This window comes from Dipodomys spectabilis, unplaced genomic scaffold, assembly GCF_019054845.1.
Source record: "Dipodomys spectabilis isolate Male_0828 unplaced genomic scaffold, ASM1905484v1 ptg000436l, whole genome shotgun sequence".
NCBI classification, from domain to species: domain Eukaryota; kingdom Metazoa; phylum Chordata; class Mammalia; order Rodentia; family Heteromyidae; genus Dipodomys; species Dipodomys spectabilis.
The window spans coordinates 6,424,240-6,450,036 of NW_024871113.1; positions in this window are offsets into that span (position 1 = coordinate 6,424,240).

The window sequence follows — 25,797 nt, forward strand, 5'->3', positions numbered from 1 at the left end:
ATTTGCTACATGAGACATAGTGACTAAGGAACACTCAACATGAAACCAACATTATTAGGTATGTTAATGGTATAAACTAAGTATAGGCAGGCACATGCTCCTGAGATATCTAAAGAATGTATTTAGGGGTGAGATGGTACTAAACTGGCTCTCAATGACCCCCATCTCCTAGTAATCACATACATCAGCAGTGTCTTCCATTTGTGAGTGGGCTACATCCAGAAACTTGCTTCTATGAAAAAGAGCAGAACAGAAGAAATAAAGTGATGAAGGGTTACTTATAAAATGTTGGTGACTTGTCTCTTCTTGCTTACCCTGATGAAACAAACTATCAGGTTGTGAGACTCTCTATGGAGCAAGTCATTTAACAAGTATTTGAGGGAGGGCCTGGCCAATGACCAGTGGAGAAGTAAGACCTAGAGTTCAACAGCTTAGGAGGAATTAGAACTCACCTTATGAACAAATGAGAGGATAGGTTCTTTCCCAGCTGAGCCTGAGATAAGTATAGTCCTTATCAATACTTCTTCACTTCTACTTTAGGAGCTACTCTGAGCAACAGAAACAAAATTCAACCATGCCCAAATCCCAAGTACACAGGAACTGAAGACTAATAAAGCTATTTCAAGCCATTTTCCATACAGTTTATTGTGTAGTAATCAACATCTAATACAAAAAAGAAAGGATAGATTTCTGAGACATAAATAAACTTTTATGATTTAATTAAAGCTTTTAGTAACATACTCTGGAAATCTGACAAGTTTTGTTGGCTTTTTTAATTCAGTGAGGCCATCAAGTTGAGGAGATATTGAATACTAGTATGGTATATTGTGGCTGAAATAGTAAAAAAAAATTAGGAGAAGAGTTAGACTTGGGGTGAGGAATTTCCTATTAGGGAAGGACGTTTGGGGTGAGAATTATAATATTCAGAGTTGATTTTTGGAGTAGAGGATGGTTTACTAGGTAAGGGAATATAATCTGCTATTTCTCACCAAAAATCATTTAGTAAACTCTACATGATCACGTAGTTATATTTTGAGTTGAGGAGAAAATAGCATACTAAGATCTGTTTAGATTGGCTCAGAACACATGAACTCAGCACCTTCTGTTCATTAGCAAGAGATTATATAAACTAAATGCCCAGGAGGTTTAAATGGAAAAGAAAAATGAATCAAGAGCATTGTTTGAAAAATAAAGTGTATGTATAATCACGAGCCTACTACTGGCCAAAGGAATGAGTGATTACTTGTACTTTCACGAGGAATTATGAGGAACGACAAGTTTTAGAGGACAACTTGCTACCATTTTAAAAGGGTAGGTCATATATATAACTCATCCAATTATTTAATGGGATCACTTCAAAACGAAAAGGATGGCAAATAATTTTTGGATAAGACAGAGACAGTAATGTGAATTATAAATCCTCCTTTCATATATTTATTTGTAATAAAAATCCTACTGCTGCTAATGGACTCAAGAGAACATCTAGTTTACTTCTTACTCATTTGGATAAGACTATGAAATTAACCCTGATACTTATCCATCAAAACCCCACAGATCTCCACGAAAGGTAATTTTATGACTCTTTATTAGCAAATTTCAGAGCCAAGTATAGATGGCAATGCTCTCAATATCCTTTTTTTCATAGTTCCCCTCAGTATTGAATATACTATTATGCAGACCTAAAATTGATCTTTCAAGTGCTAACTGCCAAAGAACCTCTATTTGTCTCTTTCCTACATATAATTCTGTAAATCTCTCTTAGAATATAAATGTATTCTTTTCATTCTACCCTTCCTCCTAGTTTTTAGCTAATTTGTCTATTCCTAATTGTCTATATTTTGCAATCCTCCATCTACTGATTACTTAATTGCTACAAGCAAACATTCTTTAAATTTTAGAGACAAGGAAAGTACAGAAGTATAATGGTGCATACTTGTAATTCCAACATGTAAAGGGAGACCAATGGTGAGTTTGGCTAAATAGGCTAAGGACCATGCCTCAAAAGAAAGAAAGAGAGAGAGGAGAGGGGGAGAAGAAAGGAAGAAAGGAAGGAAGAAAGAAAGAGAAAGAAAGAAAGAAAGAAAGAAAGAAAGAAAGAAAGAAAGAAAGAAAGAAAGAAAGAAAGAAAGAAAGAAAGAAAGAAAGAAAGAAAGAAAGAAAGAAAAGAACAGAAAGATGGACTAAGAGTGGTAGAGAGGGAGAGTAGGAGGGAAAGATTGAGAAGAAGAGACTAAAAGAGGAAAGGAGAAAGAAGAAGGGAGAGGATAGGATAAAGGAAAGGGGAAGGGAGGAGGGGGGAAGAGGGAGGGGGAAGAGAGGGGAAAGAAAAGGAAAAGAGGAGAGGGAAAGTGAAGGGAGGTGAGGAGCAAAGAAAGGAGACTTGGGGAGGGAAGGAGATAGGAGAACAGGGAAAAGGGAAAAGAGGGGAGGGGAGAAGAGGAGAAAGGAGAAGAGAGGACAAAAGAGGATCAGGGATGAGAGGAAAGCAAAGAAGAGAAAAGAGAAGAGAGGAAGACAAAGGAAGGGAGGAAAAAGGAAAGCAGTAGAAGGGAGGAGAAAGAGAGAGTGGGAAAGGGAGAGAGAGGGGGGAGGGAAAAGGAAAGGGAGAAGGAGAGAGGGAGAGAATGAAATGGTATGAAGGTAAAATACAAGATTCACCCACACAGTAAAATGTCTGTTATAGTCAAGTGCCAGAATGCCTGAGAAGACAACAGTGTTGTGAATGGAAATAATACTGGAAGATCCCATGCAAACAAGTGCAGCAGGATCTGAGTTGCATATCTACCGTCAGAATTTCGTTTGGATCAGATACCACTAAAAATAAAACTTAATGGTAGGGAGGAGGGGGATTCCCAAAGTGAAACTTGTATTCTATAGTCTTCCATTGAAGGGAAATAATCAATGTGATTATAAATAATCTATGCATGCCTACCATAGTTCTTAAGATACATACAGCAGTATTTTGTGATTTATGCTGCTTAACCATATTTTACTATTCATGATTCTTAACTCTCAAATTCTAAACTCCTCCAATGGTTAGATAATTCACAAAATAAGTTCCACCACAACCAAACATATTTAGCCTTCATTAGGACATCTATCACCTGATAAACCACATGATCCATTTTTTTGTCAGTTGTGGGGATTGAACTCAGGGCCTGATTGTAGTCCCTGAGTTTGTTTTTCTTTTTTCTTTCTTTTTCCACTCAAAGTTAGCACTCTAACCATTTGAGCCACAGTGTCACTTATAGTCTTCTGGTGGTTAATTGGAGTTAAGAGTGCTATGGACTTTCCTGCCTAGGCTGGCCTTGAACCACAATCCTCAGATCTCAGCCTCTTGAGTAGCTAGGTTTACAGGTTTGATCCACTGGTGCCCAGCACATGGGCCTTCTTCACTGTATCCAAGTTACTTCTGTTAAGACTTCCCTGTGACTGCTGTGCCTGGGATATTACCATGTCCTCTGTGCTGGTGCTGATCCTTCTGTCTGACCACCGTTATGCAAAGCACCAAATCAAACCGGATGTCCTTTAGGATGACTTCCCTCCATTTTTGGACTTTACTGGAGTTTCCTCCTCCAGTGTTCTACGTTGCCACAGCCACACATAGGATCTGTCACACCGCTGCAATACACAATGTCTAGAATATTCTGGGAACTCAAGCTATGTTTAGTGGAAAAAGACTACATTCTTTTGTCTGTTGTTCCAATATTTCACTGGCATCCATACACAAATATGAAAATTTGTCAACAAGCCTAGGGAAATACTATTGCTTACTTTGTTTATAGCTCAACCACATCAGCCATACTTGTTTTATTCCCTACAATATTATCCAATATAAATCTTGCTCTAATGATGTCAAACTCCTCTTTGGCCTCATAACTGGCCTGATCCTTTCTGGTTACTATTCTAATCACATTCTTCTTTGCCAAAGGCTATTCTAGCTCACTTGACCTTCCTTGCTACAATCCAAAATAAGCTCCATTGTTCTCAGCACATACAAGAACTTTTTCAGCCTCCCCCTGAACAAAGAAAACAGAAAATCTTTCAATTTCCCATATTTTACAAGCATTATACTAATTCTAAACATACATCTTTGCAATTCAAATCTAGTCTGTACAAATGTTGTGTGTGTATGTATCTGTCACAGAGCTGTAAGCTCATAAACATGGAGAGGGAAGATGAGGTCTGGAACTATGATTGTTATGTTTCTAAGCTTAGTGATAGTAATACTGGAACATAAAACCAATCAGTATTCTTGAAATACCTCTTTCTCATTAAGAGAGAAAATAAGACTGAAAAGAAGAAGACAACTAAGATCATATACAATAAATATATATGAATACATCTATTGATAAATAAGTGAATACAATGTACTTATTTATTATTATTACATTGTATACCAGAAATCAGTGCTCTTTTATTTACTATATAATATGGAGATTATTAACTTCCTCTTTTAACAAGAGACAAAATTATGTAACATTTGCCAGTCACCAAGCAACAGGACTGAAACTATACCTCTGTGCCAGAAATTCTACCAATAACCAAATGCTTCTGAAGAGAACACAAGATGTTATCATTTGATGTGTAGTATATCCATTATCCCAGTGGAGTAGTATAAATAAAGAGTTATAAGACGATAAAAGTGGAGAAAAAGAATGAGCATTATGATCATAAATACACTGAAAATGAAGAGAACAAAGTGAAATTTATGGAAAAATGTTAATTCATGACTTGGTAAGAACTTGATGACCCTAGAATAAGAAAAAATGAGAATCTAAAATTCTCAGTTTTCTAATTCAAAGAATTAGCAGAGAAGAAAGAATAAAGGTCATATGTAGGCTTTAAACTGGAGAAATTAATATCCCATTGATAGCAGTAAGGAATTTAAGAGAACAAGTTTTCTTAAGAATGGGAGAAAGAAAAAAAAAAAAAAGAATGGGAGAAAGAGGACTGGGAAGGTGGCTCAGTGGTAGAGCACTTGCCTTGCATGCCTGAGGCCCTGGGTTCAATTCCCTAGCACCACATAAGCAAAAAGAAAAAAGCCGGAAGTGGCACTGTGGCTCAAGTGGTAAGAGTGTTAGCCTTATGCTGAAGAGCTGAGGGACAGCGCCCAGGCCCAGAGTTCAGGCTCCACAACCAGACCTGCCCCCCCCCCAAAAAAAAAAGAATGGAAGAAAGAAAAGTTCAAATTCAGACTTGTCAAGTTACATAAAAGAACTAAAACAGATAGTAAGGACCACCTCTCTCTAGGACAGTGGGACAGAAGTTAAGCATTATTAAAGCACCGATAAATATTGTTAAAGTATGGGTGCTGGCAAGCCCTTGTGGTAAGCATCCTTTTGAAAAGTGCTTTATTTTAGCCCAAAACAACTACCACTTCTACCCAAGCTATGTCTAGAGGTGAAGGCACTTTGACTCAAGACATGATTAATATAAAGAAAATGTTATGTGAACAATGGACTGTGCCAGGATTAGTGCAAACATAAATGGACTGTTGTGACAGATACAAACATTCTTGCTGCCTCCTCCTTGTGGCTGTATAAGCAGGCTAACTTTGTAAGCAGTTGGCAGACACCCTCCTATATTACCTTTCTGGTATTACAACAGCAAGTCTCAAGAAAGACTTACTCTTGAGTGAATTTTTTCACCTTTTCTGAGCTGGTAGCTTGGAGAAAAAGAACAGAATAAGCAGCAATAGTAGGACAGTAATAAGGTCAGCAAGCTGTGAGAGGGAGAGACAGGTAGCCACTAGCAATAAAGATTATCTAAGGAGGGGCTGGGAAGGTGGCTCAGTGGTAGAGCGCTTGCCTTGCATACATGAGGCCCTGGGTTCAATTCCCCAGCACCACATATGCAAAAAGAAAAAAAGCTGGAAGTGGTGCTGTGGCTCAAGTGGTAGAACACTAGCCTTGAGTTGAAGAGCTGAGGGACAGCGCCCAGGCCCAGAGTTCAGGCCCCACGACTGGACCCCCCCCCAAAAAAAGATTATCTAAGGAGCAGTGGTGAACTATAACACATAGTGCTTTGAGTCAACCAGTGTACAAATAGCTGTAACACTCGAGACCCTGAATGGTAGAAAGACCCTTCCCCCACAGGAGTTTTCAACTTAAGGCCTTCAAACCTGTGACACTTCTTAGATTTCAAAGTCCTAGGGTTGACTGGCACTCTCATCCACTTGGCCACCTTCTAAATACACACATGGACAGAAAATAATTGAAGAGCTACCCTAACTCATTTGTGATTACTCCTTACGTAGAATAGAACTCCAGTTGGTTTGTAACAGAGCCAAAGACAAGACCTAAATCAAGCATTCCTGAAGTTATATTCACATTCTCTTTTCTGAAATTGTGCTACAGGCAAAATGATTTATTTGACTATAATGGTTTGACCAAACAATACAGTGATCCCTCACCTATTGCAGGAGCTATGTTCCAGAGACCCTCACTATACATGCAAATCTGTGACATAGGAGCCTTATGTAGTTGTCCCTCCCTATATCGCAGTTCACTTATTGCTACTTCTCAGATTTTCACCTATCATGAAGTTAGCTCTAGAAGTTAGCTCCCGCAATAGGTGAGGGATTTTTATTTACATATTAAAAACAAACAAACAAAAACCTCTCGATACAATGAAGTTGCAATAAGTGAAGGGTGATACAGAAATTGTCAATGGTACACTTTTAGTAGCTGTGCACTCCAACATTTGAATTTTGGTCTTTCCCTAGCCTAGTGATATGCTGTACTGTATACTTATGTGATATCAGGGTATAATAGTGAGCAGTAGGCCTGGCAAGCCACCATCAGGAGAGGAAGCAACCAAGACTACACTGGCAGACTATGTTGTTAAGCAGACATGCTGAGTAGTTAGGGTATAAACAGCATCTTCAACATAAGATGAGTTTATCAGAGATGACTTCATCGTAAGTCATAGACTATATACTTCAGACCTTTAACTTCTAAAAATGTTGAAACTATTCAATTGTTCTAAATCATTTCAACAATCATAGGTCTATGTTTTTATTTTTATTGCATAGTCCTAGAGCAGAGCAAGAGAGACACAAATCTAGGATTACTTCAATTTTTCTAGGCATTATTTAACTTTTTGTATAGGAACTAGAGTTTTCGCCATGGCTCAGGTCATTCCACACTGTCCCATTGGGATATTGATATGAGAATCCAGCAAAAATAAATCTAAAATCCTCTTTGATCATGTGAAAATTACTCTTTGACTTTACAAAAAAGAGTCAGGTGGCTGGGATTTTACTGATTCACTAATAGAAACCAGTCATATAAAAGTCATGCCAACTCAGACTATTTAATGAATATACCACATCAAACTGTCTAATACCAACTTACTGTTAAAATAATCAAAGAAAATTGTTCAGAGTTAAATATAATTAGCAAAATGTTTCCTTGTAGAATTCTTTAAAATTAAGACACTCTGATTCATGGGTTAAAATTCATTTTTTCAAACCCTTCAAAATATTACCTAGCTCTAAACTCCAAAAGAAATCATACCCAAGTTCAGAAACACTGCTTCTGTGAAACAGAATAACTTGTTCATATGTGATAAATGCCTTGGTTATAACAGTAATGATAAAGTAAAATAGGTCATTGAGAAGATAGATATATAGTATGTGTTCAAAAATTCAAGCCAGTCTTCTTTCTTTGACTTGAAATCTTAACTCCCAATGTGATTGGCTTTAAGGGGTGGAAGCCTTGAAATTTGGTGCAGTTCTCTTGTACAAGTGACTTGGAGAACTCATTAATCCTTTATACAATGTGAGAACACAGCAAGAAAACAGCTGTTTACAAGCCAGAGAGTAGATCTTCGCCAGGTTCCGTACTTGTCAGAGAGTTGACTTTGAACTTCTCTGCCTCAAGAATATCAGGATTTAAATGTTTGTTTTAAGCCACCCAGTCTAGTATAATAGCCTACATATTTTTCCCACAGTTATTTCCTCTAACATAGTTACTAATGTTTTCCTACTTAACAGAACACTCTAAAAGTAAGCTGAATTTTATAAGAGATGGTTGTCTAAATCACTTAATTTTATTAAAAATATTTAATACTTTATATTAAAAATATGACCTTGAAAGTAGAGGTATGCCTCAAATAATAGAGTGCCAACCTTGAGCAAAAACCAAGTAAGAACATATGTCCTATTCAATCCTAAGGATTGAAGAATAAGCTCTGTAGTATTCATTATTAATTAAAATTCCATAATTTTAATATTGAAATTATGTAGCATAACATATTTGTCAATTGGGGTCATATATTATTTATCATTAGAAATATTTTTCAAGTACTAAAAGTATTTTGCCTGAGTCAAATAAATAGATCCTCATATAAGGTCATTTTCTGTGTGTGTGTGTGTATGTGTGTGTGTGTGTGTCTGTCTGTCTGTCTGTGTGTCTGTGTGTGTGTTTGTGTGTGTGTGTTTGAAAATGATTTCTAAACTAAGTATTAAAAATCTTATTATGAGAGAGAATTCATTGAAGATTGGTATGACAAATCAACATTGTTGAAGGAGCCAGGAAATTTATCCATTGCTTCATTCATTTGGGAAATCTCTTTAAAGTCAACCTCAGGTTGAAAAGACTAAATTGAAATGTGGTGGAGTACTCAGTCTCTAGACATACCTGTCTCAAATTACACAGAGCAACTGCAATAGATTTTAATACACTCACACACACACACATACACACACACACACACACACACACACACACACAGCTCTCCAACATTCACTGTGAAGAACAACCTGCTTGCATTCCTGCTAGATTAAACAATATGTTTCTGCATCTGACCAGATGAATTTTTTCGATAACATCAAACCTCAAATCCAGAACTTTCAGCAGCCAGACACTTAGTTGAAAATCTTTCCTAATTCTTGCCAACACAGCAGCTGCCAGAAGCCCAACTCTGACTTATGGGGCATTTTCCATTATCCTATTACAAAGAAGGGGGACTGTCCCTCCCCAGGACTATCTGATTTGGCTCGCATTTGGAGGAAAGTTGGGGGTGGAGGTGGAGGTACAGGGAACAGAGAAAATAGTTTGGCCACTGTAGGTTGATGGGAAATTCCCTAAATAGCCCTGGCAGTTCTAAAGGTTTTCTTGTCTTTGTTTGGGGTGATGAGAAATGCCAGAATATAGACAATCTTATTTTAAGTCTAATTCTTTGGAAAGAATAGAATTTCACCAACTTCAACAAGTTCGTGGAAAGGTTAAATACATAGTTTATTGGCACACTGTTCTGCTTATTGAAAGAAAGAAGTGGGAAAAAGTGGATGATTTATTTCCACTTTTCTACAAAGAGTAAAACAAAATAATCTATCTCAGAAGAAAAGAACAGTGAAAAAGGAAAGGAAAGGAAAGGGAAAAGGAAAAGAGAAAGGGAAAAAGGAAAGGATATAGGAAAGGGAACAGGAAAGGAAAATAGAGGGGGAAGGGGAAGAAAAAGGATAATGTAAAAGACATTAAATTTTAGGGCTGGGAAGGTGGCTTAGGGGTAGAGCGCTTGCCTTGCCTGCCTGAGGCCCTGGGTTCGATTCCTCAGCACCACATAAGCAAAAAGAAAAAAAAGTCAGAAGTAACACTGTGGCTTAAGTGGTAGAGAGCTAGCCTTGAGCTGAAGAGCTGAGGGACAGCGCCCAGGCCCAGAGTTCAGGCCCCACGACAGGACCCCCCAAACAAAAAGACATTAAATTTTAAATATGGTACCTACATAATCCAGATTATTGTATGCTATGCAGGATTGCCTTTTGCAATATCTCTTGGATAATAAGAAGGAACCAAGAACCAGAGACTCACACATATACTCCTACCTATTCAAGAGACAGAGATTTTAAGATCTCATTTCAAAGCCATCCTAAGGAAGGAAAGTCCATGAGATTTTTCTTTGCATCAACATTGTGTGTAATGTGGGAAAGTTCTAATCCTTACACAACTACAAGAGGATCACCATAGAAAGGCTTCTCAGAAACCCAAAAATCATTCAGACCTTGCAGAGAGATTTTTCCCAAGATAGAGGCTCCAGAGGAAAGTAGACCAGAATATTGTGTGCTACACATCTTACTCAATAAGAGTTACAGTACATCTCTCATTGGCCAGACCCTGGGGAAATGACCTGCAGGTGAAAAACAATAAAACACTTCTCATTAGTGATACATTAATAATATTTTTCTAAAACTTGAAATATAAAGCAATTCTTAGTTCAGAATGTCCTGAAGAAATAAGTCTCAAACTATGAAGCCTTAGTGATTTACACAGGAAGATGAGGGAAAATAGTAACCTGGAAGAGAAGACTCCATGTCTGAAGATGTAGCAGCTTCAAGATGACAGTCAAGGTTCTAAGACAATCAGAAAAATTTTGTGTGTAGGGCTGGGTGCCAGTGGCTCAACCTATAATCCTAGCCACTCAAGAGGCTGAGATCTGAGGATTGCGGTTCAAAGCCGAACCGGTCAGGAAAGACCTTGAGACTCATCTGCCATAAACCATCAGAAAACCTGAAGTGGCACTGTGGCTCGAGTCGAAGAGCAGTAGCCTTGAGCTGAAGAGCTGAGGGACAACGCCCAAGCCCAGAGTTCAAGCCCCATGACTGACAAAAAAAATGTGTTTAAGAGATTGCTAAACCTATGCTTCTCTCCTTCTTTCTTCTATCCCAATTGTTGTAGCTTGCAATGTGACTTTATAAACCATGGCTTCTTTCTTAGTAAATCTGGACTCAGCCAAGGAATTGATTTGTCCACTAAGACATCAAGTTTGACACAAACACAGTTTTAAAAGTGCTTGTGCTTTGGGCTCTGCAGGTAGTCCATGAGAGCCTCTTAGATGCACCTGCTTGGCTCACCCATCAACTTGCTTACAGTTAGCATCAAACAGCAGTCTGGCTATGAGGCCATCAGACACCTGACCAGTCTCAGCTCATCAGCAAAGAGACTGCAACCACATAAATGAACCCAATAGAAATTGACAGAAGTAGCTAACTCACAGAATAGTGAGTTAAGGAATTCTTCTCTGAGAACATTAAATGTTAAATCTAGTTAAGTGCTAAACTGATAGGGATGAAAGTGTAGATTTGTACATGAACCAGAGTTCTTGCATGCAAAAAAAAATGTGACAAGGAACAATCCCATTAATTAAACAATTTTAAACAATTCAGAATCTCTAGGAGAGCCAGATAATTGAACATGGAATGAAAGGTGCCAGAAACAAAGTCCAAGTTATTAGCTAAAAACATTTCCTGGCTATACCACTGTTCCATCACAAGGTTCTACCATACAAAACGTATCTCTCTCACTGAGGACTCCAAGCCCTGCACATTCTGGGTAACTCCTGCAATTGTAGAGAGATGTATAACTGTGATTCCCTCATGATAGATTACCTCTTTGTCCGCATCACTAGTTTCCAAAATAAAGTCTCTAGCAGGTTGGAATGATTTGCAGCCAGGTAATATATCTGCCTTCCAATAATGGAGTAAGGTAGTGGGAAGTAAATCCATGACTTTTACCATATGAAAGCATGAGCTTACAGAGTAAAAAATGCTTCAAAAGTAGAGAAAGAATACAAAGGTTCCTAGTAATAAAAGATAATTTGTAAACATTAGTGAAAATCTACTTCTTCATATTTGCACCTCCTTTTTAACATAAATGTGAAAACAATAACAAATATACTCCTCCTTAGAATTCAGCTATCACTCTACAAACAGAAGTTCCTGTATGCTTACCTCACAGTCACACTACAAATTTCATCGGGACAGCATTGTAGCTGCATGAATGATGTCATTAAGCTTCTAGTTGTATGAAGAGGTTCCCTTTTATTACTAGATATACTAACTGAGATATAAAATCCTCGCTGTTAAAATAGTTAATATAAAAGGATAAAATGGAGAGATTGCTTATAATTCTCAAAATTTACTGTCTACACCATAGAATTGAGAAGAATAAGGAAAAGGATGGGCTAAAGGGGAGTGAAAATGTTGAAAGGATGACACAGATCAAGATACATACATGAACTGCTGAGTTAAATAGAAAAATATTCAGGAGGGGTGGATGGGAATGTTGAAAGGGGTGACATTAATATTTATAAAATAATTTGTAAATGATAACTCTTTTGTGTAACTACTTAAAGATAATGAAAGTGCTAAAAATAATACTATATGCAAATATGAACATGATACATGAAAGAAGAAAATATAGACTCTTATAATCACAGTGTATTTTTTTATTTTATTACATTTCTCCTTTTTCATCTATACCATACTCCATCTACATTCTTCCAGATCAGCTTCTCAGTTCATTAGGGCTCTTTACTATTGAGATAACCAACCTTAATTTCTCCTAGATCTGAGTTCAGAAGTTCTGAAATGATCTTATTCTTTCATTTTCATGAATCTCCCTAAGGGTGGGCTGGTAAAATTTCATTATATTTGACATAGGTCATGAGACTCTTGCAGAACCTGTGTACTGAACATACGTTTTTCCTGTCCCTGCTGAAGAGCAGAGAATTTAACATGCAGGAGAAAGAAATTATTTTGTTAAACATGTGGCAGGAAATAATTAGATAAGTAGTATAAAACACATTCCTACTTCAATGAATTTAGGGTTCCTTCCTTGTGAGACTGGATCAGGTATAAGCAATTTTCTTGTTTGTTTTTACAACAAAATTGGGAATTGAATTTAGGGCCTGGGCACTGTCTGGTAGCTTTTTTGCTAGACTAGTATTTTATCATTTGAACCACAACTCCACTTTTGACTTTGTTATGTAATCAGAGATAAAAGTCTCACCATTTGTTTCCTACACAGGCTGACTTCCAACTGTGATCCTTAGATCTCAGCTTCCTTAGTAGCTAGGATTGCAGGTATGAACAACTAGTCCCTGGCAGTCAAACTTTTTCTTAAAGGACAATGGACAAATGTTTTAGGTTAAGACCCAAAGATTGATGATATACATACTTATATAACCATTTAAATGTATTACATTAAGAAAATAGGTAGTCTTAGTGCAAGAACTATAAAACGTAAAAGTAAATAAAATATTGATAAGATCATAATTTCTTACCTTGGCTCTAGATATTTCACCCAGGAAATTTTTTGTGTGTTTAAAATTTCTTTTATTTGGGGAAATTCATGGAACAAAAGTTTATCAAATCTCACCTTTCCTCTTCTTCATTCTTTTCCCTTGGTAAAATCCTCTCCTGGTCCCTAGAACATCAGCCTCAGGGAGCCTTCAGTTGATGAAGGCATAACTTGGGCCCCATCTTCACTAATAATATTGTTTGTTTCAATATTCATATTTTAATCAGCAAACAATGGAAATAATTATAGATTTAGCAGTATTAGTATTATTATAGTATTAAGAAATTCAATCTAATTTAAGCTTATGCTATTTCTTTATATAGTACCCACAGAATTTATAGCTATACATTATCAGTTCTTGTTTAAATAAATTAAAAAGTCACAAAATTAAATTCGTAGTCCATGTCCTTCTAGGTTTTAGTTTGCAAATAACTCTATATCCGACTCAGACACTAATTTTCACCATTTGTCTGTTGATAATAGAACCCTCTTTATCATTTTAAGGTAAAGAGTTTAGGTCAAGTCATAGCCAAGAAAATCAGAAATAGACACATTAGATTGAAGGAACATGAGCTTCCTACAATAGTTAAACAAAACTGATGAACTACTTTAGTTAGATTGTTAGTTTTCAGTAGGTCTTGGAACTCATCTGAAAACCAAAGGCCTCAAATTCCCCAGAAACACTGCTTCCTTGAGACAGCTCAATTATCAAACTATGCACAGTCTATTGTGTCAAAGTTCTCTTCATCAACATCTGACTATGCATACCACTGTTAGAACTTCTGCCACTGAAGAGCCTAGAATATGGGTGTACCTATCACACCAACCAGAGGCTCCTCTCTTTTCTTTTCTGTGTCACTAACTTGCAAATCCTGTACTTAGACAAACACATATGATCTTGACTTGCATTTTAATACAGTTTCCATGAAGTTAAACTTTCATGAGTTAAAAATCCATTTACCAGGTGTAGTAAAGCATTCCTATCATACCAGATATTCACAGGATGAAGGTAAGAGCATTCAGGGGATGAAGATAAGGATAAAGATAAGTGAACTCTGATCTCCAAAACAAGCTGGGTATGACTGCACATACTTGTGGTCCCTATTACTCAGAACCTGATGATAGGAAGACTGACATACAAGGCCAGCTGCTGCAAAAGCATGAGATACTATCTGTAAAAATGTATCAGAAAGAGAAAAAGGACTAGGCAAACATGATAGAGTAATTGACAGGCAAGCATGAGCCCTAAGTTCAATTTCCAGTACTGCTGAAAAAGAAAATTAAAAGAAAAAACCCTTTCAGTGATCCTTTCCCTATGGAGCTTGAAAACTTAGTAACACAGTTTACTATATGTGCAGTTGGTACTTGACACTGGGCTCTGAATCTCTCAGAGTATTGTCCAATAGACTGTTAGCCTAGGATGAGATCAAAATTAAAATTCAAAATACAATATCTACGAAAAGTCTATCAATTCAGTAAGAAAGATGAAAAAAAAAAGTAAGTCAAACCACGATAAGAAAATTGGGAAAGCTCTATAATGAGATTTAGAGTCTTGGGACTATCTTACATCCATTAATAAGTTGGGTTATGTTTTGTTTTGCTCTGTTTTATTTTAGGAAGTTAATTGGAGTTAAGAGTCTCATGGACTTTCCTGCCTGGGCTGGCTTCAAATCACGATCCTCAGATATCAGAATCCTGACTAGCTATGATTATAGGTATGAGCCACCAGTGCCTGATCCAATTAAGTTTTAGGACTATCAGAACTTGTACATGGAACATTTTCCAAAATAGACCACATTTTAGGCCACAAAGCAAACTTGTCCAAATTCAGAAACATTGAAGTTATACCTTGCATTCTCTCTGACCACAAGGGAATAAAATTAGAACTCAACACCAAAAGCCACCAAAGAAAATCCTGTAACACATGGAGGCTGAACAACATACTGCTGAATCACGAGTGGGTCATGGAAGAGATTAGAAAGGAAATTCAAATGTTCATGATATTAAACAAAAATGAACACACAAATTATCAGCTCCTCTGGGACACAGCAAAGGCAGTACTCATAGGCAAGTTTATAGCTCTGAGTTTCCACTATCAACAAATTGGAGAGATCTGAAACCAACAATTTAATGAGACATCTGAGCCTCCTTGAAAAAGAGCAGCAAGATAAACCCCAATCCACTAGACGGAAAGAAATAATCAAAATTAAATCAGAATTAAATGAATTAGAATCCAAATAAACCATAGAAAGTATCAACAAAACAAAGAGTTGGTTCTTCAAAAAATTAACAAAATTGACAAACCCTTAGCAAATCTTATCAGAAAATAAAGAGAACACACCCAAATAAATAAACTCAGAGATGATGAAAACATCACCACAGAAACAACCAAGATTCAGAACATTATAAGGGAATACTTCTCAAAACTTTATGCTAATAAGTTTGAGAACTAGGCAGAAATGGACCTTTTCCTAGCAAATATTGACATGCTGAAACAAAACCAAGATGAGTTAAACCATCTTAATAGGCCCATATCAAGCATTGAAATAGAAACAGCAATAAGAGACCTCCCAGCTAAGAAAAGCCCAGAACCAGATAGCTTTACAGCAGAATTCTACAAGGCCTTCAAAGCAGAGCTCACACCAATACTCCTTCAACTCTTCAATGAAATTGAAAAAGAAAGTTCACTACCGAACTCATTCTATAAAGCCATTATAACCCTCAATCCAAAACCAGGCAGGGACTCAACAAAGAAAGAGAACTATAGACCCATTTCTTTGATGAACATTAATGCAAAACTTCTCAACAAAATTCTGACGAATCAACTTCAACAATTCATCCAAAAAATCATACACCACGATCAAACATTCATTTCAGGGATGCAAAGCTGGTTCAATATATGCAAATCAATTAATATAATTCATCACATCAACAGGAGCAAGGATAAGAACCACATGGTTATCTCAATAGATGCAGAAAAAGCATTTGACAAGATCAAACACCCCTTTATGATGAAGGTTCTGGAAAAATTAGGAATCCAGGGAACATTCCTCAACACAATAAAGGCTGTATTTGACAAACCTACAGCCAGCATTATAATTAATGGTGAAAAACTAAAGCCATTTCCTCTTAACTCAGGAACGAGACAAGGATGTCCACTCTCTCCACTTCTCTTCAATCTAGTATTAGAATGCTTAGCTACAGTAATGAGACAAGATGCAAAATAAAGAGGATCCAAATAGGGAAAGAAGTAATACCCTCCCTCTTTGCAGATGACATGATCTTGTATTTAAAGAATCCCATAGACTCCACTCCCAAATTACTCAAGCTGATTCACAACTTTGGCAAAGAAGCAGGGTATAAAATTAACCCTCAAAAATCAATGGCATTTCTGTATGCCAACAATTAGAAAAGCATGGCTGAAATCAGGAAAGCAACTCCAATCATAATAGCCCCACAAAAAATAAAATACCTAGGAATTAACTTAACCAAAGAAGTGAAGATTCTCTATAATGAAAACTTTAAAAACCTGAAAAAGCAAATCAAAACAGAACTTAGAAAGTGGCAAAAACTCCCATGCTCCAGGATTGGAAAGATCAACATCATGAAAATGGCAATACTTCCCAAGGCTATCTACAAATTTAATGTGATACCTATCAATATTCCAACCTCATTCTTCAAGGAAATAGAAGAGGCAATCCAAACATTCATATGAAACAATAAAAGACCCCGAATAGCAAAAACGATCCTCAACAGAAAGAACAGTGCTGGAGGAATATCAATACCAAACTCTACAACAAAGCCATAGTAATCAAAACAGCTTGGTACTGGCACAAGAACAGACATAAGGACCAATGCAATAGAACTGAAGACCCAGAAATGAACCTCCTGACCTATAGCCATCTAATCTTCGCTAAGGGAGCTAAAAAATAAAATAAAATGGAAAAAAGACAGCTTCTTCAGTAAATGGTGCTGGAAAAACTGGTTAATCTCTTGTAGAAAACTAAAGCTAGACCCTTTTATATCACCCTGCACCAGAATCAACTCCAAATGGATCAAAGACCTCAGAGTCAAAGCAGATACTCTGAAAACATTACAGGATGGAATAGGAGAAACCCTAGGTCTCCTTGGCACAGGCAGAAATTTTCTTAATAGAGACTCAGAAACACAACAAATCAAAGAAACGTTGGACAAATGGGATTGCATGAAATTGCAGAGCTTCTGCATGACAAAGGACATAGCTAGCAAGATCAATAGAAAGCCCATGGATTGGGAGAAGATCTTCACTAGCCAAACAATGAACAAGGGTCTCATATCTAAAATATACCTGGAATTCAAAAAATTAAATCCCCCAACAAAAAAAAATCCTCAAAGAAATAACTGCCTAATAAATAAATGGGCTAAAGACTTACAGAGAAGCACATTTTAAAGGAAACAGCATATTAAGTTTTAAGTTTGTTGAGTTTGAGTTCCCTAAAATTGATATATTTAATCCACAGATAGTTTGGTACTGGTCTTACATATTTGGGAGTCACTTGTTTTCTTGATGATATTCGAAGTGATTTGCATGGATAAGATGTATCTGTGAGAGAATAAAGAATGAGAGGATAAAAGCTATAACTTGGGACATTTAAAGGATAGAGGAATAATTTTCTTTCTGATGGAATAATATAACCATGAGGCCAAAAAAGAAGATTTTTAAAAAGACATTACCTGAAACAAATAAATTCTACTTAGAGTTTAGGTAACATACAGATAGAAGTGTGTCCATCATCTTTAATAAAAAAAAAAAAAGGAGTATTTGAGAAATGTATTTCATTGGGTTATGGAACACAGTAAACAACAGGAGAGATTAAAAGTATGCAACTTCAGTAGGCAGAGGGTAGTGCACACTTGTAATCCTACTAGTCAGGAGGTTGAGACTTGGGAATCCTGATTCAAATCCAGCCAGAGAAGGAAATTCAAGCAACTCTAATCTCCAGTGAATTACCAGAAGTAGAGCTATGGCTGAAGTGGAGAGTGCTAGTCTTAAACAAAACAAAACAAAACAACAAAAAAAAAAGACTAAGGACGGTGCCCAGGCCCTAAATTCAAACCCTAGTGCTACCCGCCCCCACCCTCCAAAAAAAAAGGATGAAAGAAAAAGAAAAAAGAAAAGAAAAAAATACAACTTCTTTTTCTTGAGAGTTGAACTGTGAAGTCCAGAGAAGAACAAAATAAAATAGTACTTGATTTGTTCTAAGAAAATTTCTTCCAATACTTAAAAAAATATACTTAATTGAATAAATAAACTTTAATAGAGCATTTAAAAGTGTATGATTCACACAAAAAATCAGCTGTCCTTGAAATGTCCACCAACCTGTCAGGAAAGATTTATATTTTGTCTCTTGTTTGCCAAAAGAGAAACTACAGTTGAAAACTTTAACTGACTTGCCTGCTAACAGGGCAAGACAAGGAACTGAAATTCACAAGTGCTGAGATCAAGTCATGTGCCTTTTGCATGGTTCTATTCTGCTTCTCAGGAGGCTTCCAGGAAAAACAGTGTGTGTTCCAGTGTAAGTCTGGAATGACAGAAGACACTCAATTCAGGTTTTGCTTTATAGAATTCTGACCTGGAACCATTTTGTGCCCTTGGATGTGTACAATGAATTTAGAGCCCTGCAGTCTTTGGTTCTCTATCCCAATTCAGCAGCTTCTGGGACTGAAAGCATGTCTCTTCTTGTTCAAAAGAAAACAGCAGGGAGGCCTATAGAAATTTCTCTCCGAATCAATTACAGCAGATGCACATATGCACTGTCAGTCATGAGTCAGTAGGTGATGAAAATCAGAACAGTCAAGAATCCAATAAGAAATAAAACACAGCCAGGTTCGCATTTTATACTCACAATGGCTGCCCTCCAAATGTCTGGTCTCTGCAATGGAAATATTTTTCCTTAATTCTTTTGTGGTTCTCTGCTCAAAGGGAGCTACTGTTCCAGAGAACAATAAAATTCACTACTCTCTCAGCCAGTGTGTGTGTGTGTGTGTGTGTGTGTGTGTGCACGCGTGCGCACACATGTGTATGTGTTTTAATAAGCCTGAATTTTATTCGAATATTTTTGGTTCCTTAATCCCTGTTGGGTAATCATAAAATTCATTCAATTTATTTGAAAGCAATGCTTTTTGTCATAAGCATCATAACATTTCTTGAAAACTCAGTTTTTTTCTAATAGGTGAGCTCTGGACACAAAGAATGAACTTTCATATATTTTCCTCCTTCAGAATTACACCAATATTCTCTTTATTGTCCTCCTTTCTTTCACCCTCTACCTATCTCTTTACCACAAGTATACAAGAATACAGAAAAATAAAAATGCTACATTGTTTCCTATTCACAGGCCCTTAGGAAATATCCAGACAATAACAATTATTTGTTTAAAATACCATCAGTTTGAAAGTTGATATTATCTTCTTAAAAACTTAGTTTAATTCTATGTCTCCATCAGAAAGAATGACATTACCCTATTTGTTAGGAAATGGAAAGACTTGGAAAAAATTAAGTGAAGTAAGCCAGGCCCAAAGAAACATAGGGCCCATGGTTTCCCTTATTTGCAGTAACTAGTCTATGTCTGAGACAAGCAGAAAAGGTCAGATAAGTTGATATTAGGCAATATGAACCCCAAGATAAGGACTCAAATGGTTTTTCTTTCTTGCTATTGTTTCTAACATATTTATAAGGTGATTTTTTTGTTGCTTTATACGTCCCTCCCCCATGGTATGACCCCTGTTTTCACTGTATTTGATGTTGGAATAATTTGGGTAGGGGAAGAAAAAAAATCCAAATTGTTTAAATAGGGATACAGGTGGACCCATTGCAACAACGAAAAATGAACTTTACAACTTTGACTGGGGGGGGGGGATGGGAGAGCAGGGATGCTTGATAAGAAATGTACTCATTACCTTGCTCATGTAATTGTAAGCCCTCTATATGGTATTTTCACAATGAAAAACTTATTAATAATAAAAAGCTTAGTTTAAAGTAAAAAAAACTATAAGGATACAGGATGATGCATTGTAACAAGGAGATGTACAAGACACTATGTTGAAAATGAACTTTACAACATTACGGGGGAGGGGCGGGTAGTGGGGGAGAAGGAGTTGGAGGAGAGGTGGGGAAGAAAAGGATGGTAGGGGAAAAACAAAGGAGGGGGTAACAATGTTCAATAGTAAATGGGCTCATTACCTTACTCATGTAACTGTAACCCCTCTATAGAATATCTTTACAATAAAAATATGTATTAAAAAACTATATCCAATAAATTCACAAAGCATGAGAAGAAAAGTCCATTAAAACTGCATTGCATCAAGAAAGGCTATATTTTATTTTTATATCCTTCTCAAAAGATAGCTAAGCAAGGTACCAGTAGATCACACTTGTTATGCTAGCTACTCAAGAGGCTGAGCTCTGACGATCACAATTTAAAGCCAATTACAAGTGGGAAAGTCCATGAGACTTACCTCTGATTAACCAGCAAGAAGTTGGAAGTGTACATAAGGCTCAAGTAGTAAAGAGACAAAGTTGAGTAGAAAAGCTAAGGGATAGTGCCAGGCCATAAGTTCAAGCCCTTATATGACATGAAAAAGATCAGATTGTAAATACTACTATCACATGAATGTATTTACTCTAATTGAAAGCTTGGGTCAAGTAATAGAAGCTTTCCCAAACAAGCATAAGGTCCTGAGTTCAAACTCCTAAGAGAAGTACTTCCTGAGAGAAAAATCTCAGCTCAAATTGGTCACTGAAAAATGATTAAACCACAAAATATTAAAACTTTAATTAGATTTACAATGTATTTATTATTTTTTAACAATTCTCAAAAGAATTGTACTAAAATATAGAATCAACCCAGATGTAAATGGATCAAGAAAATGTGGTATATATACACAATGAAATTCTAGGCTTCCATCAGGGAGAATGATATTGCCCCATTCATAAGGGAAATGGAAAGATTTGGAAACATTTATATTAAGTGAAGTAAGCCAGACACAAAGAAACATAGGTTACATGGTTTCCCTCATTTGTAATAACTAGAATATGTATAGATTCTTAGCAGAGAATCACAACAGCTCAATAATAATGTGGATATGATAAGATGATGCTTATCAAGATGAACTCCAAGAAATGGAAGTAAGAGAGTTTTTTATTATAATTTATTGTTTGTAGTTCTTTCTTTTTTCCCCTTTTGGTGTATTCTCTGTTGTCACCATTTTGTTTCTGTACCCTTTGTCTTGTATATAAGTTTATCTGATTTGGAGAAGGGAAAGGGAATCACAGAAATGGTGGAACAAAGAGTAAAGCAATACAACCGTGGTGATACTCACTAGACACTTGCAAATGAACTTTACAACTTGAGGGTAGAGGAGAGTTGGAGGGTTGGGAAGTAGGAGAAAATGAGGGAGGGGTAATACTTTTCAAAAAGAAATGTACTCATTACCTTACTTATGTAACTGTAGCCCCTCTACATATCACCTTTACAACAAACTTTTTAAAAATAAAATAAGTAAATAAATATAATTCATGCTAGTTGAATACATTAGGGGAAAAATACTTCTTAAGAAAATAAATGTCAAGCCAGGCACTGGTGGCTCATACCAGTAATCCTAGCTACTCAAGGAGGCTGAGATGTGAGGATGATAACCAGGACAGGATAGCCTTGAGAATCTTATCTCCAATTAACCAACTGAAACCCAGAAGTGGAGCTGTGGCTCAGTGATAGACTGGTAACCTTAAGCAAAAAAAGCTCAGGGATACCACCCAGGCACTGAATTCAGCCCCCATGACCAAAAGAAAGAAAATGATAAATAAAATAAAATAAAATGAATGTTATCACAAATTGATTACAAATATCTAAATTCAAATTCAACAAGTAATTATTTTCACTTTGTTTGTTATTGTCCTAATCATGATGCAGAAATCAAGAAATCTGGACCTCCAGAAACTGATTTTAAGATTCCTTCAGTATCCAGGAAATATATGAGAGAATTCTTCAAAGCTACCCTTAAAAGAGAAAGGAAGAGAGTGGAGAAAAACTAGACAGAGAGGTTTAGGGGCTATGATATGGTTTCCAAAAGACCTCAGCTAATCCTGTGCAGAGTTCCTGCACTCAAACTCCTCAGAGACCTCCTTTCTAGGAGAGGTGGGGAGGAGGAGTGTGTTTATGGCTTTTATTTACTACTGAAAAGAGGACTTCCTAGGAAGGGGTTATGATCTTAAAGTATTCTAATAGAAACAGTAATTAAAATATGGCTATCTCTGTTCCCCTAATTTATACATTGATATTTCATTTTTGTCTTTTATGATAGCTACACTACCAAACATTGTAAAAGGAGGAACATTACAAGTGTATATGCCGATTGAATATTAGAAAGAAAACCTTGCAAAAGTCAGAAAGTTTTAATCTAGTTACTGCTTGCACTCTCCTTTCCTGCTCTCATTACCCACTGAAATCCCTGCAAAGTGACAGCTCTTCCTTGAGCCATTGATGAGACCTTGAGCCATGGACAACTATATACTCTCCTCATAAAATTGTAAAGAAATTGGCAAGTCCTCTGGTTACTTTGATTTTTGACTTCAGATCAATTTCCTTTCACTGATCCTTATAATAAGATCCATTCATAAGATCTATCTACATCGTTAACAACTTTGAATTTAAGTTAGGGTTAACATTGCCTCTACATCATTTTAGCTCTTTCACATTGGCAGGTGCTAGGTAGGAAATTCTCATCCTGATAAACTCATTACCTCCCACCTTTAGACCTCTGTGGATTCCAATCTCTCCTGTGGTAGACTGAGGGGTGAAGGCAGATGTTTGGGGAGAGATTTAGTTAAAAATAGGGAGTATGTCTATTTAGTTGATTCCCAAAGTCAATTAGAATGGAGAAACTTTGGTCTCGGGCTTTAGGAAAAAATGAATTTCCATGGGAATTCAGTGTACTTTAGCATTCATATTATTGATGGAAAATTTTAATTTCCAATATTTTTGATCCTTTCTAATTAAATTCTTGCATTAAAAATAAAAATCACTAAAGAGTGAGAATTTATTTATTTTTAAATTTTAATTTTACGATCCTTAAGTAGTTGTACAAAGAACCTGATATTTAACAAAACAGTTTTTGAATACACTATATTTTGATCAACATCACCCCTTTCAACATTCTTACCCTTCACTTACCTACTGACCCCATGCCACACTCTTCCTAATTTGTAGATTATAAGTTGCATTCTTGAGTGTGTTCTCCCCCTATTCAGGAATGAGAATTTCCAAACAGGTAATTTTCACTTTTTTCAAGCCTTAATGTATTATTTTGGAATTCTGCCAATTTCCCCACAATATTGTTGGTGGTGATCTTCAGGCCTCAATCAACAATGAGCTCACATGAATCCCACAAACTTCTCTATAATATTATATAATCAATTAAATTATCTATAATATATATTCAATTCCTTACCACATTAGATATTTGATATGCTATTCAAAAGGAGATATAGAAGTCATTAAGCAATAAACATCCAGGCTCTCAAGGGGTACAAATTAAATATATTATATCACTAGTATAATACTCCAAGCAAGATCCTCCTGACCTGCATAGTCCATGCGGGATGGTATCTTTGGTGATATAGTCAAACCCTTCTTTACGCATGTAAGGTTTAAGTTAATTCACAGGACAGAATTTTAATCTCAAGCTGAAGACAATTAGAGATGTTACCTCATACCAAGTAATTAAAAGTTCCAGAAATACAAAGACATATTAGAGACATAGATGACAACTCTTCAGATTTCTGGCTCAGAATAATGAATTCTAAGACTTGTAAGATCCCTCCTATAGGTAGGGCAGTTAGAATTAAGCAGTCCAAAATGTGGCCAATTGACATTACCCATGAAGGTGCTCAGATTTATTTTTTTAGGTAATTCTTAACTATGAGAATCCTATTAAAGATGATGAGTCAAAAGGTTTCCTCTCAGTAAACAATATTACTTCAGTATTCAGACATCGGTGATATACTCAGACATCACAGAGATTTAGAAGGGCCATCTACTTTGCTTTCTTTTCCCAAGAAAGATTCTATCACCCACAAAAGGGAATGAAGGGACCTCAGTCATCAAATAACTCTTAGTAGCTCTATCAAAATGCACATAAGAAATATAGAGTTAGTTTAAAGAAGGTCAATGGTGGCTTATTCCTGTAATTCTACCTGTTGAAGAGACTGTAAAACTTGATCCATGCCTCCAGCACAAAGCAGGGCTGGAAGAACAGCTCAAGTGGTAGAGACAAGCCAAGCAAGCTTGAGGCAGTTTGGTGAAGCCCCAAAATCAGCATAAAAGAAGAAAACAAAAATATTAATGAAGCTTGTTACAAATATACATGATTCAAAGAATGATTGGAAGTCTTAGTTCCAAAATTAAAAGTGAGTTTCTGAAGCAAAAGTGTTTTTTTTTTTTTGTTTTTTGCTTATATAACTTTAAGATATTAGACAATATCTGAAGGTGCATTTTTTCTATTGTCTATCTCTAGTTGGCTCTGTTACTGTGCATGGTGGCCCTCAGAAGCTTCACATTAATAGCTAGAGCAGAAAACTAGGATCCTGGAAAGAATGTCCATTTCCTAACTAGCTCATACCACAAGGCCTGAACTGGAGTCAGTTGGCTATAAAGGTATTGATTAGGTCAGGTGCTCAGCCCTAAACCAAGAACTATTGTCAGTGGACTTGTATTTCTAAATTGCATTTTTTAATACTGGAAAGAAGGAAGATGTTTCAACTTAAATGAAAAGGCTGAGAGATCATTCATCCAAGGCAAAATGAGGGGTCAACTGACATAAAAAGTGGAGTAGAGGCTGGAACCTCAAATATTACCAATAAATCAAGGTGAAGACAAACATGTTTTTAAATTCTAATATCAATTGTGCTATATACCACACAGTTCACAGCACATTCTGATTGCAAGAATTCTGATTGCAAGAAACCCACATTTTCCTAAGCCAAGAGTTTAACTTCCTTTAATGGCTACACTTTAGAATTAATACGTTTACTTCCTCATCTCTTCTCACTTCTCCCTCTAATATCCATTATGAATCAAAGGTACTAATCACAGCTTGGAAATATCTATAGAAGTTTCAGAATAATTTTATAAGCCACTCTGTAAATACATCATTATTCTGACCTCAGATCTACATATTGTCTCAATTCTATTTTATTAAAGAATAAAAAATAAAATTAAATTCTATTTTATTAAGAATAAAAAAGTAAAATTAAATGTATTCCTTCTTTTTTCAGGTATTTCAATGCAACCACAAACATACTTTTTAGAAATGCTGATTGGATTTTTTTAAAGTCAGTTTTCCTACATTAGGCTAAAGACAAATATTTGAAAGAACAGGTTGCTCAAAGATGCAATTTTAATTCAAGTTAAATCTGTGCAAGTATTTATTGAAAAAATTCAGGCAATTCATTTTCCAAGATTTTGTTGATGCAGGATAATCTGTAAAGTAGTAAAACAAAAAGGAAAGGAAAGGAAAAATTCAGGAAAAAAATACTTCAGAGAATAGATAGCAAGTAAACCTTAGTGTCAGCAAATTGAATAGAATGTTCATATGTCATATACTCAGTCTGGTACAGATGTCTTGTTGATATTTGACTTGGCAAATGACTAAGGACCTAAACTCAAGCTTCAAA